This window comes from Lithobates pipiens, unplaced genomic scaffold, assembly GCF_037356315.1.
Source record: "Lithobates pipiens isolate NorthernLeopardFrog02 unplaced genomic scaffold, aLitPip1_a1.2 Scaffold_8, whole genome shotgun sequence".
NCBI classification, from domain to species: domain Eukaryota; kingdom Metazoa; phylum Chordata; class Amphibia; order Anura; family Ranidae; genus Lithobates; species Lithobates pipiens.
The window spans coordinates 626,644,078-626,657,265 of NW_027507903.1; positions in this window are offsets into that span (position 1 = coordinate 626,644,078).

The window sequence follows — 13,188 nt, forward strand, 5'->3', positions numbered from 1 at the left end:
TTCTTGATCCGATGAATACAAGGATCCTTCTGCAGGCTTTGCAGGATCAGGGAGGCCATGCAGCATAGGTTAGCTAGGTTCGGAGTCCTCTGGGTCACTAAGGATGACATGATCTGCAGCCACCTCCTCCCAGCCACATTCAAGTCCATGGGTTTCTTGGGACTGTAAATGATCCCTAAAAGACTGCTGCTGATGCTGAGTGCCAGACTCCACCTCCATGCTGACCCAATCCTCCTCTTCCTCCTTGTCCTCTTCCTGTGTGATCGGCGGGCCAGCAGGAACACTGTCTGGATAAAGGGGGCCTTGAGAGGCAAGGAAGTCCTCCTCTTCCTGCCTCTGTTCTGCCTCAAGTGGCCTGTCCATTATTCCATGCAGTGTGTGCTCCAACAGGTGGACAAGAGGGACAATGTCACTGATGCATGCACTGTCACTGCTCACCATCCTCGTGGCCTCCTCAAATGGTGACAGAACAGTGCATGCATCCCTGATCATGGCCCACTGGCATGGGGAAAAATCCAAGCTCCCCTGACTCTGTCCTGGTGCCATAGTCGCACAGGTACTCATTGATGGCCCTCTGCTACATGTGCAGCCGCTGCAGCATGGCCAACGTTTAGTTCCACCTGGTGAACATGTCACAGATTAGGCGGTTCTTGGGCAGGTTCAATTCCTTTTGGAGGTTAGACAGCCAAGCACTGGCATTATATGACCGGTGGAAATGCACACATCATTTCCTGGCCTGCCTCAGGACATTCTGTAAGCCCGGGTACCTGCCCAAGAACCGCTGCACTGCCAAGTTAAGGACATGAGCCAGACAAGGCACATGGGTCAGGCTCAGCCTGCCCCTGCAGAGATGACAGAATCTCTGCCCCAGTGTGGCTCCTGTCTCCCAAGCACACCAGCGCAAGCACAGCATGGCATCTTTTTGCCTGCGTACATGCATAGCCCCTTGAACGCCTATGGAGCACCGCTGATTCCGAGGACAAAGCACAGGAAGAGGCCATGGAGGAAGAAGAAGAGGAGGGGGTGGAGGATAGAGGTGTGTCATAATCACTAGTAGTAGCATTTTGGAGGCGTGGTAGCGGAACAACCTCCAACACTACTGCACCTTGTCCTGCATCCTTCCCAGCTGCCAGAAGAGTCACCCAATGCGCCGTGAAAGATAGGTAACGTCCCTGTCCATGCCTTCTGGACCATGAGTCAGCAGTAATATGCACTTTACGGCTGACCACCCTTTCCAGCGAGGTATGGATATTGCCTTCCACATGCCGGTAGAGAGCCGGAATCGCCTTCCGTGAGTAAAGTGATGTTTGGGAACCTGCCACCGAGGAACTACACATTGCACAAACTGACGGAAGAGGGCCAAGTCTACAAATTGAAAAGGCAGCAGTTGAAGTGCTAGCAATTTAACCAAGCTAGCATTCAACCACTGGGCATGTGGATGGCTGGGAGTGAACTTATTTTGACGGTGCAGCAGCTGGGGCAGGGAAATTTGCCTGGTACAATCGGACGTCGGTGTACCGCTAGCAGATTGCCCGCAAGTACTTAGCTGTGACACACCTAATTCTACACCTTCATTTCTATCAGTGCAGGTTTCAGAGAGGACTGAAGGTATAGTGGGGTTGGAGATCCCAGCTGATGAGGAGCAAGGAGAGGTCCACTTTGTTCTTTGGTGTGGGTCTTTTAGGTACGCTTGCCAACGAACTGCATGGCAGGTCGACATATGTCTGGGCAAGCATGTGGTGGATCCTGCCTCGTTGGAGATGTGCCTCTTCCTCCTCCTCTCTCCTATCAGGCACCCATGTGGAGTCAGTGACCTCATCACCCCCTCCCTCCTCATCACTGGAGCAATTCTGGCAGTATGCTGCAGCTGAGGAAACATGACTGCTAGATTGCTGTCCTTCTTGGGCATCCCCTCTCTCTGAGCTCATGTTACTGCCTTCCTCTATCTGGGTATCATCAACAGAGCCTTCAAAACGCTGGGCATCCTCATGGAGCATGTACGCAACACTGTGCTCAAACAGTTCGGGGGACTCCTCAGGAGGACATGCTGGGTCTAGGGAAGGAGTGACTGATGCCATTGAGATGAGGGAAGAGGCTTTGTTGGCAGCTGCTTTGCCAGTACCCTGAGCCTGGGTTAAAGAGAATGAGGAGGATTAGGACAGCTTGGTCATCCATTCTACCAAGTCTTTGGCATGTTGCAGCTCAACATGTCCAGCTGCCGAACATAAGGACAAGCGTGTCCCATGGCCACGTGCTGATGAGGATGCACCGTGCCCACAACCAGCACTGTTGCCTCTAGCATAAGAGCCTGCTTGCCTTATTTTATTGGCTCGTGACTGTCTGCCTCTCCTTGTTGGCCTTCCAGGCATACTAATGGCCTGCAGGGAGATGTAGCTGCACAAAGCTGGGACGTATATACTGATTATACTGCAGCTATCAGAATCAACTGCATGCCTGTAGTATTATTATTATGAGAACACCAGTAATTGGGTTGCTTTAAGTGCACACTGTGCAGATGACACAGTACACCGACTGTAATTACTGCAGCTGCCTGTAGTATAGGATCAGCAGAACACCAGCAATTGGGGTAGCTTTAGGCGTACACTGTGCAGATGACACAATACACTGTATGTAATTGCTGCAGCAGCTGCCTGAGGTATAGGATCAGAAGAACACCAGCAATTGGGGTAGCTTTAGCTGTACACTGTGCAGGTGGCACAATACACTGACTGTAATTGCTACAGCTGCCTGTGGTATAGGACCAGCAGAAAACCAGCAGTTGGGGTAGCTTTAGCTATACACTGTGCAGGTGGCACAATACACTGACTGTAATTGCTACAGCTGCCTGTGGTATAGGACCAGCAGAACACAAGCAATTGGGGTAGCTTTAGCTGTACACTGTGCAGGTGGCACAATACACCCACTGTAATTGCTACAGCTGCCTGAGGTATAGGACCAGCAGAACACCAGCAATTGGGGTAGCTTTAGCTGTACACTGTGCAGGTGGCACAATACACCGACTGTAATTGCTACAGCTGCCTGAGGTATAGGACCAGCAGAACACCAGCAGTTTGGGTAGCTTTAGCTGTACACTGTGCAGGTGGCACAATACACCGACTGTAATTACTGCAGCTGCCTGTGGTATAGGATCAGCAGAACACCAGCAATTGGGGTAGCTTTAGTCGTACACTGTGCAGATGACACAATACACCGTATGTAATTGCTGCAGCAGCTGTCTGTGGTATAGGATCAGAAGAACACCAGCAATTGGGGTAGCTTTAGCTGTACACTGTGCAGGTGGCACAATACACCCACTGTAATTGCTACAGCTGCCTGAGGTATAGGACCAGCAGAACACCAGCAATTGGGGTAGCTTTAGCTGTACACTGTGCAGGTGGCACAATACACCCACTGTAATTGCTACAGCTGCCTGTGGTATAGGACCAGCAGAACACCAGCAATTGGGGTAGATTTAGGTGTACACTGTGCAGGTGGCACAATACACCGACTGTAATTGCTACAGCTGCCTGTGGTATAGGACCAGAAGAACACCAGCAATTGCGGTAGATTTAGGTGTACACTGTGCAGGTGGCACAATACACCGACTGTAATTGCTACAGCTGCCTGAGGTATAGGACCAGCAGAACACCAGCAATTGGGGTAGCTTTAGCTGTACGCTGTGCAGGTGGCACAATACACCCACTGTAATTGCTACAGCTGCCTGTGGTATAGGACCAGAAGAACACCAGCAATTGCGTTAGATTTAGGTGTACGCTGTGCAGGTGGCACAATACACAGACTGTAATTACTGCAGCTGCCTGTGGTATAGGATCAGCAGAACACCAGCTATTGGGGTAGCTTTAGGCGTACACTGTGCAGATGACACAATACACCGTATGTAATTGCTGCAGCAGCTGCCTGTGGTATAGGACCAGAAGAACACCAGCAATTGGGGTAGCTTTAGCTGTACACTGTGCAGGTGGCACAATGCACCCACTGTAATTGCTACAGCTGCCTGAGGTATAGGACCAGCAGAACACCAGCAATTGGGGTAGCTTTAGCTGTACACTGTGCAGGTGGCACAATACACCCACTGTAATTGCTACAGCTGCCTGTGGTATAGGACCAGCAGAACACCAGCAATTGGGGTAGATTTAGGTGTACACTGTGCAGGTGGCACAATACACCGACTGTAATTGCTACAGCTGCCTGTGGTATAGGACCAGAAGAACACCAGCAATTGCGGTAGATATAGGTGTACACTGTGCAGGTGGCACAATACACCGACTGTAATTGCTACAGCTGCCTGAGGTATAGGACCAGCAGAACACCAGCAATTGGGGTAGCTTTAGCTGTACGCTGTGCAGGTGGCACAATACACCCACTGTAATTGCTACAGCTGCCTGTGGTATAGGACCAGAAGAACACCAGCAATTGCGTTAGATTTAGGTGTACGCTGTGCAGGTGGCACAATACACAGACTGTAATTACTGCAGCTGCATGTGGTATAGGATCAGCAGAACACCAGCTATTGGGGTAGCTTTAGGCGTACACTGTGCAGATGACACAATACACCGTATGTAATTGCTGCAACAGCTGCCTGTGGTATAGGATCAGAAGAACACCAGCAATTGGGGTAGCTTTAGCTGTACACTGTGCAGGTGGCACAATACACCCACTGTAATTGCTACAGCTGCCTGTGGTATAGGACCAGAAGAACACCAGCAATTGGGGTAGCTTTAGCTGTACACTGTGCAGGTGGCACAATACACTGACTGTAATTGCTACAGCTGCCTGTGGTATAGGACCAGCAGAACACAAGCAATTGGGGTAGCTTTAGCTGTGCACTGTGCAGTTGGCACAATACACTCACTGTAATTGCTACAGCTGCCTAGGGATGAGCTTCGAGTTTGAGTCGAACTCATGTTCTACTCGAACATTGCCTGTTCGCCTGTTCAGCGAACAGTGAACAATTTGGGCTGTTCGCAGCAAATTCGAAAAGCCGGAACACCCTATACAAGTCTATGGGAGAAATCTAAAGTGCTAATTTGAAAGGGTAATATGCAGGTTACTGTCCTAAAAAGTGTTTGGGGACCCGGGTCCTGCCCCAGGGGACATGGATCAATGCAAAAAAAAGGCCGTTTTTTCAGGAGCAGTGATTTTAATAATGATTAAAGTGAAACAATAAAAGTGTAATATTCCTTTAAATTTCGTAGCTGGGGGGTATCTATAGTATGCCTGTGAAGGGGCGCATGTTTCTAGTGCTTAGAACTGTCCCTGCACAAAGTGTCATTTGTGCAGGAAAAAAGTCTTTTAAAATCACTTGCGGCTATTGTCGGGTCCCGTAATACAGAGAACACTCAATGAGTGTTCTCTGCATTAGCCGACAATTCATTCATTCATTGATAAAAAAAAAAAAAAAAGCGTGGGGGTTCCCCTAAATTCAATTACCAGGCCCTTCAGGTCTGACGTGGATATTAAGGGGAACCCCGTGTCAAATTAAAAAAAAAAATTGACGTGGGGGTCCCCCTAAATATCCATAACCAGACCCTTCAGGAGTGGATTAGCACCGCTGGAATCTTTTTTTTTTTTTTTAATAAAGGAATTTTTCAAAAGTGTGTTTGTCTTATTTAACCATTTTGACACTTTCTTTGTGAAATGGTAGGGGTACTTTTGTACCCCCTTACCATTTCAAACAGGGGGGGCCGGGATCTGGGGGTCCCCTTGTTAAAGGGGGCTTCCAGATTCTGATAAGCCCCCCGCCCGCAGACCCTCACAACCAACGGCCAGGGTTGTGAGGATGAGGCCCTTGTCCTCATCAACATGGGGACAAGGTGCTTTGAGGGGTCACAGACCCCCAAAGCATCCTCCCAATGTTGAGGGTATGTGGCCTGGTGCGGTTCAGGAGGGAGGGGGGGCGCTCTCTCGTCCCCCCCTCTTTTCCTGCAGCCTGCCAGGTTGCGTGCTCGGATAAAGGGTCTGATATGGATTTTTAGGGGGACCCCCACGTCAATTTTTTTTAAAATTTGATGCGGGGTTCCCCTTAATATCCATATCAGACCTGAAGGGTCTGGTTATGGATATTTAGGGGGACCCCCGCGTCAATTTTTTTTAAAATTTGACACGGGTTCCCCTTAATATCCATGTCAGACCTGAAGGGCCTGGTAATTGAATTTAGGGGAACCCCCACGCTTTTTTTTTAATTTTTTTTATTTTTTTATCAATGAATGAATGAATTGTCGGCTAATGCAGAGAACACTCATTGAGTGTTCTCTGTATTACGGGACCCGACAATAGCCGCAAGTGATTTTAAAAGACTTTTTTTCCTGCACAAATGACACTTTGTGCAGGGACAGTTCTAAGCACCAGAAACATGCGCCTCTTCACAGGCCTACTATAGATACCCCCCAGCTATGAAATTTAAAGGAATATTACACTTTTATTGTTTCACTTTAATCATTATTAAAATCACTGCTCCTGAAAAAACGGCCGTTTTTAAAACTTTTTTTTGCATTGATCCATGTCCCCTGGGGCAGGACTCGGGTCCCCAAACACTTTTTAGGACAGTAATATTACCCTTTAAAATGAGCACTTTAGATTGTGAACGTTCGAGTCCCATAGACTTTAATAGGGTTCTAAAGTTCACACGAAGTTTAGGTCTGTTCGCAGGTTCTGGTGCGAACCGAACAGGGGGGTGTTCGGCTCATCCCTACAGCTGCCTGAGGTATAGGACCAGCAGAACACCAGCAATTGGGGTAGCTTAAGCTGTACACTGTGCAGGTGGCACAATACACCGACTGTAATTGCTACAGCTGCCTGTGGTATAGGACCAGAAGAACACCAGCAATTGCGGTAGATTTAGGTGTACACTGTGCAGGTGGCACAATGCACCGACTGTAATTGCTACAGCTGCCTGAGGTATAGGACCAGCAGAACACAAGCAATTGGGGTAGCTTTAGCTGTACACTGTGCAGGTGGCACAATACAGCCACTGTAATTGCTACAGCTGCCTGTGGTATAGGACCAGCAGAACACCAGCAATTGGGGTAGATTTAGGTGTACACTGTGCAGGTGGCACAATACACTAACTGTAATTGCTGCAGCAGCTGCCTGTGGTATAGGACCAGAAGAACACCAGCAATTGGATAGCTTTAGATGTACACTGTGCAGGTGGCACAATATACCGACTGTAATTGCTGCAGCAGCTGCTTGTGGTATAGGATCAGAAGAACACCAGCAATTGGGGTAGCTTTAGGTGTACACTGCAGGTGGCACAATACACCGACTGTAATTGCTGCTGCAGCAGCTAATTGTGATATAGGATCAGAAGAACACCAGCAATTGGGGTAGCTTTAGGTGTACACTGTGCAGGTGGCACAATACACCGACTGTAATTGCTGCAGCAGCTGCCTGTAGTATAGGATCAGAAGAACACCAACAATTGGGGTAGCTTTAGGTGTACACTGTGCAGGTGGCACAATACACCGACTGTAATTGCAACAGCTTCAAAGGAAATTCAGACACTGTCTCTCCATCTATCTCTCTCTCTCTCAGCTGACACAACACACTATGCAAGGCCGCTGCGCAGGTGCCTTAGATAGTGTGGGGCGTGTACTAAACCCCCCAAGCCATAATTGGCCAAAGCCATGCTGGCTTTGGCCAATCATGGCTCTCGGTTTTTTCTGCCCTGTGATTGGCCAAAGCATGCGGGTCATAGTGCATGCTTGGCCAATCATCAGCCAGAAATGCACTGCAATGCAGCAGTGAATTATGGGCCATGACACGCCACTCAAATGTGGCGTGAACGGTCCAAAATATTCGAATTTCACAGAACGTGCGAACAGCCAATGTTCGAGTCGAACAATAAGGTCATCCCTATGTGACACTAGTAATAATTATATTAATTAATTATTATTACTAGTCAACCAACATTAGAATTCTTCTATAGCCTATGGGCAGAGCATTTGATCATAAATGTCCGTTTGTGGCGACTGCTTCGTTGAATCTTCATGTTGAATCTTTTCTCTCTAGAGTTAGGTTAGGCACATTAAACCTTTTTTGCTATTGTTTCTACAATGTTGAATCTTTTCTTTCTATATCAAATCTTTTCTTTCTATGTAGAATAATCTTGGACTAATAGAGCTAAGGTTAGGCACATTCGACCACAGGTTCGATGGACACAGATCACTATTGTCAGCGTCATGTTGAATCTCCTATCTATATTGAAATGTTGCAACGAAAACGAAAATAATACATTTGTTTATGTCGGATCTTTCGGTTTTCGGATTCAGCACATCCGTTATCGCTTGTTAAAACGATAACGAAAATACCCGAAATTCGGATGAAAATGCATTCGGACAAAAATGAATGCACATGTCTATACAGTACTGCAAAACTTTCAAAGATATACTAAAGGCTCGATTCCTCCTAGCTTTGTCCATTCAAATAGGACACTCAGCCCTCCCACAACTCCCAGAAGGGTATATAGCGATTATTCCCAAGGAAGGAAAGGATGCCTCTCTTGTTACAAATTACTGCCCAATATCACTTATTAATGTTGAATATATGCCAAGATCCTCGATAACCGCTTAATATCACTCATTCCCTCCTCGATCTCCTTTGATAAGGTGGGTTTCACACCATGTAGAGAAGGCAGGGACAACACACTAAAAGCTCAAAACATTCACCTCTGGCTTTCTATTCCTCAACACAGAAAAAGTGTTTGACAGGGTGGCCTGGGATTTTATAGACACAGTCCTAGAATCCATCGGCTTTCTGAAACCTATGCTCTCATACATAAGAGCAGTATACTCCTCTCCTATGGCGAGAGTTCACATAAATGGCCACTTTAACGGTACCAGACAGGGATGTCCCCTATCCCCATTACTCTTCTTCCTTACCCTCGAGCCTCTACTAAACAAAATACACTCAAATTCTGATATTAGAGGTATTACCATTGAAAAACAGACCTATAAGCTTGCAGCATTTGCAGATGACTCTTGCTCTTTCTAACTGAACCCCATATATCTTTACCAAACCTGCTAAAGGGCCTAAAACACTTTCAGACACTCTCTAATCTAAAGATAAACCACTCTAAATCAAATGCCTTGAACATAACATTACCTCTAGAAATGGTTTCACAATGCCAAAAACACTTTCCCTTCACCCGGGCTAAGGACCCATTCACCTTGGAATCAAAACTCCAAAAAATCTGTCGAACCTTTCCAAATACAATTTTGCCCCAACCCTAAAAGAAAGGGAGGATTTGAAACTTTGGAACATTCTTAATATATAGGGATGTTCTGGCAACTTACCTTTTCCACAGAGGTGTCTTCTTGAAATTGGATGACCTTAATACCAAACTAGCTCCCAACAGTATTCCAATGTGGACATATATGTAGATAAGAAATTTTCTGTCCAGGCCAGAAATTTTCCACCAGTGGAGGAAACATCCCTCGACTTTGTAAGTACTATGCAACAACCCCCCCCCCCCCCCTCCTCCCCCCAAGACACCTTATCTCAGAATTGTATTCTTCATTATTCAAAGACTATTCAGCTTTTTCCAGCAACACATGTATAGCTTGGGAACAAGATCTAAACATTAAATTTACTGATCCTGAATGGAAATCTATCTGTTCCCTGACACACAAGGGGTCCCTCAATGTTGCCACCCAAGAATGTGGATTTAAAATCATCTAGAGATGGTACAGAACCCCAGAACTGCTCCATAACTCAATTCCCATTAGATGTTGGCGATGTGAAGCCAAAGATGGTTCAATGCTGCACATCTGGTGGTCATGCCCTATAATCCAATTATTTTTGGAAATTATTTCATAACACCATTCTTTTGGTTACCTCAGAAAATATAGAATTTTCCCCGAACGTATACCTGCTTCAGCACACTCCCATACCAAAGAGGCAATATCTCAAATCACTCACAATGTTTATGATAAATGCAGCAAGGCAATGCATCCCTTGCCACTGGTGTTCTCCTGCCGCTCTGATGAGGGAGAAGTGGTAGATTTAACAACATAGAAAAAATTGAAGAGCTCATCAGTATCTCATATGGAAAGATAGCTAAATTCACATAAACCTGGTACAGTTGGCAACACTTTAAATCAACATCTGCATATTTGATGAATATGGGATGATTCCTTCTTATCACATATGATCTACTGAATTTGATACATACAAATACTTTGCTTGATGTCTCTTCTTCCAGTCCCTAACACAAGACTTTAACACAGAGACTTTTCATCTCACCTAGTAATAAATAATTAACTAAATTACGCTCTGAATTACCTGTTACAGTGCAAACGGAGAGAGAGGGGTATCTGGAACCCCCATTCCCCATCTTCCTTCCCCCTTCTCTACCTCTATTTTTTTTATTATTATTATTATTATTATTATCATTTTTAATTTTTATTTTATTTATTTTCTTTCCCGCTACCCTGCTACTTCTTCCTAATATCATAATAATAATATTAATAAAAATAATAATAATAGTAAATAAAATAAGCACACCATTTTCCTACAGCCAACAAATATCTAAAATTTACATCTTATGATTATATATAGGAACTAACTAACCAAATTCCTTCTATGGTCATTTTTGTTAAGATAATATTACATTGAACTGCTCTGATTTGATTTGAAAATGAATAATCTCTATTATATGCTATTTACAATCCTACTAAAGTTCATTTGTTTCAAATAACAATCTGTTAACTCATACTGTATTCATGTCATAATGTGAGATTTAACACTTGTATGTCTCATTATCTTCAATAAAAATTTATGGAAGAAAAAAAATAGCATTTTCTGGAATTTGTGATGAGTTTGAATGGCCTATGAATTAAAATCTCTTGCCAATAAAAGGGTTTGCTGGAACAAAGAAAATGAATACTTTAAGGGACAGCAAGAAGGATTACTAATGCCGTGTACACACAATCAAACAATCCGGTGGAAAAGTCCGGTAGACTCGCGTCCTGCCGGACAATCCCCCCGTGTGTGGGCTCTGGCAGACTTTTTTTACCCAATAGTTGGCGGACTAAGAAAGTAGTTTTGCACCAAAATATGTCCGCCGGACTCACAGTATGGCCGTATGTGTGCTAGTCCGGCAGACAATACGGCCGTGTGTGTGCTAGTCCACCGTACTTTTGAAATGAACAGACTTTTCCCACCCAGAGAAAAGTCCGCTCATTTTGAGCATGGCTCCAGCTAGCCAGGACTAGCAAAGGAAGTGTCGCTGGCCCTGTCAACTGGTATGGAGTTAAAGGGGAAGCCCTACGCAGAAAAAACTGCGTGGGGGTCCCCCCACGTCCATATCAGACCCTTATCCGAGCACGCTACCCAGCCGGTCAGGAAAGGGGTGGGGACAAGTGAGCACCCCCCTGAGCCGCACCCACCCCAAAGCACCTTCTCCCCATGTTGATGAGGACAAGGGCCTCTTCCCGACAACCCTGGCCGTTGGTTGTCGGGGTCTGCGGGCGGGAGGCTTATCGGAATCCGGGAGCCCCCTTTAATAAGAGGGGCCCCAGATTCCGGCCCCCCACCCTATGTGAATGAGTATGGGGTACAATGTACCCCTACCCATTCACCTGTGAAAAAAAATGTAAAAAAAACACAACACACAAGGTTTAAAAATAATTTATTGCACAGCTCCAGGGGTCTTCTGTCTTGGGGGGTCTTCTCGCCGGACTCCTCTGCTATCTTCTGCTCTTTTACTAGTGGAGAATCCCGTCTTTCTTCTTCATCGCCGCCCGGGGGTCTTCTTCCGACTTCGGGGTCTTGTCCCCCTCTTCGGTTCTTCTTGCTGGGCTTCCGCGCCTTCTTCTAGCTCTTTTACAAGTGGTGGCCTGGTCTTATATCGTCGCCTTCTGTTCTTCTCTTCTTGAGCTGTTGACTCGTCGCCATCGCTGGCCACAATGACAGGGACGCGGCGTGCGGCGACTTATATAGGGACATCGCCGGGTGATGTCCCTGCCCATTATGATGTCAAAGTACCAGAGGATGCTGGGAATAAAAAATATGCTTCCTTCGCTAGTCCCGGCTACCTGGAGCCGCGCTCAAAATGAGTGGACTTTCCTCCGTGTGTGTGGGCGAGTCCATTCATTTCAAAAGTACGGAGGATAGTCCGGCGGACTAAGACTTAGTCCGCTGCAAAAGTACCGTGTGTGGGCAGGTATGCTCGTTCAGACAGTCCGGCGGACAGTCCGGTGGTTTGTTCGCCAGACTAAGCCCGCCGGATAGTCTGATTGTGTGTATGTAGCATTAGAAAAAGTAGGGAACTAGAAGACTGACACCCCAAAAAATGCTGGTTTCTAAGGAAGAGACGGGATCTAATTTTAATGGAGCAGTGTTCAGTGGCATGAGTGGCAGAAGAGGTACATATTTACTTTCTTCTTTTCAGGCTACTTTTTAATTTGCAAGTTCTGCTTTGTGACAGAGTTGATTGCATGTCTTGATCAGGTGTTTATTAACTTGGGGTTACTAGGTGCATGTTTTTGTTTTTTGTCACTTGTAGGGGGAAATAGGAGAAGCAGTGGAGCACCATAATGGATGAGGTTGACCCAGTCTTTATGGACAAGTTTGCCTAGCATGTTATTTTTTGTACCTCCTGCCATTCTTTTCCTCCTCCTTATAATTGTTGCATTAGTCATATCCACCACTACATGATGAGTCTGATGTTTTCCATCTTGGTTCAATGCTTGATTCTTCTTAAGTTCCCCTGTACATGATTGGATGTTTGAAATTAAAATAGGTTCACCGTACTTTTTGTCACATTTTCATCTATTAAGCTCCTGTACAATGTATTATTATGATTATTATTATTATTATTATGCACAATTTATATAATGCCAACAGTTTACGCAGTGCTTTAGAATTTAGAGGGGACAGCACAATTACAGTACAATACAGAAGTCACAGGAGGGCCTTGCTCATAGAGCTTACAGTACATTCTAAAGGGAGGGGGTGGTGGTACAAAAGATAATAGATGCGGGGAATGATTTGATAGGGGTGACTCAGGGACAGTTGTTACGTGGGTGTGGGATAGGCTTCCCTGAATAAGTGAGTTTTCAGGGATCTTGTACAGGTGGGCAGGTTAAGGCTGGTTTCTGTTACATCAGAGGGGAGTGGGGTCACCCACACGTCATTGGGGAAGCCAGACTTTCCCACTTGCTTTAG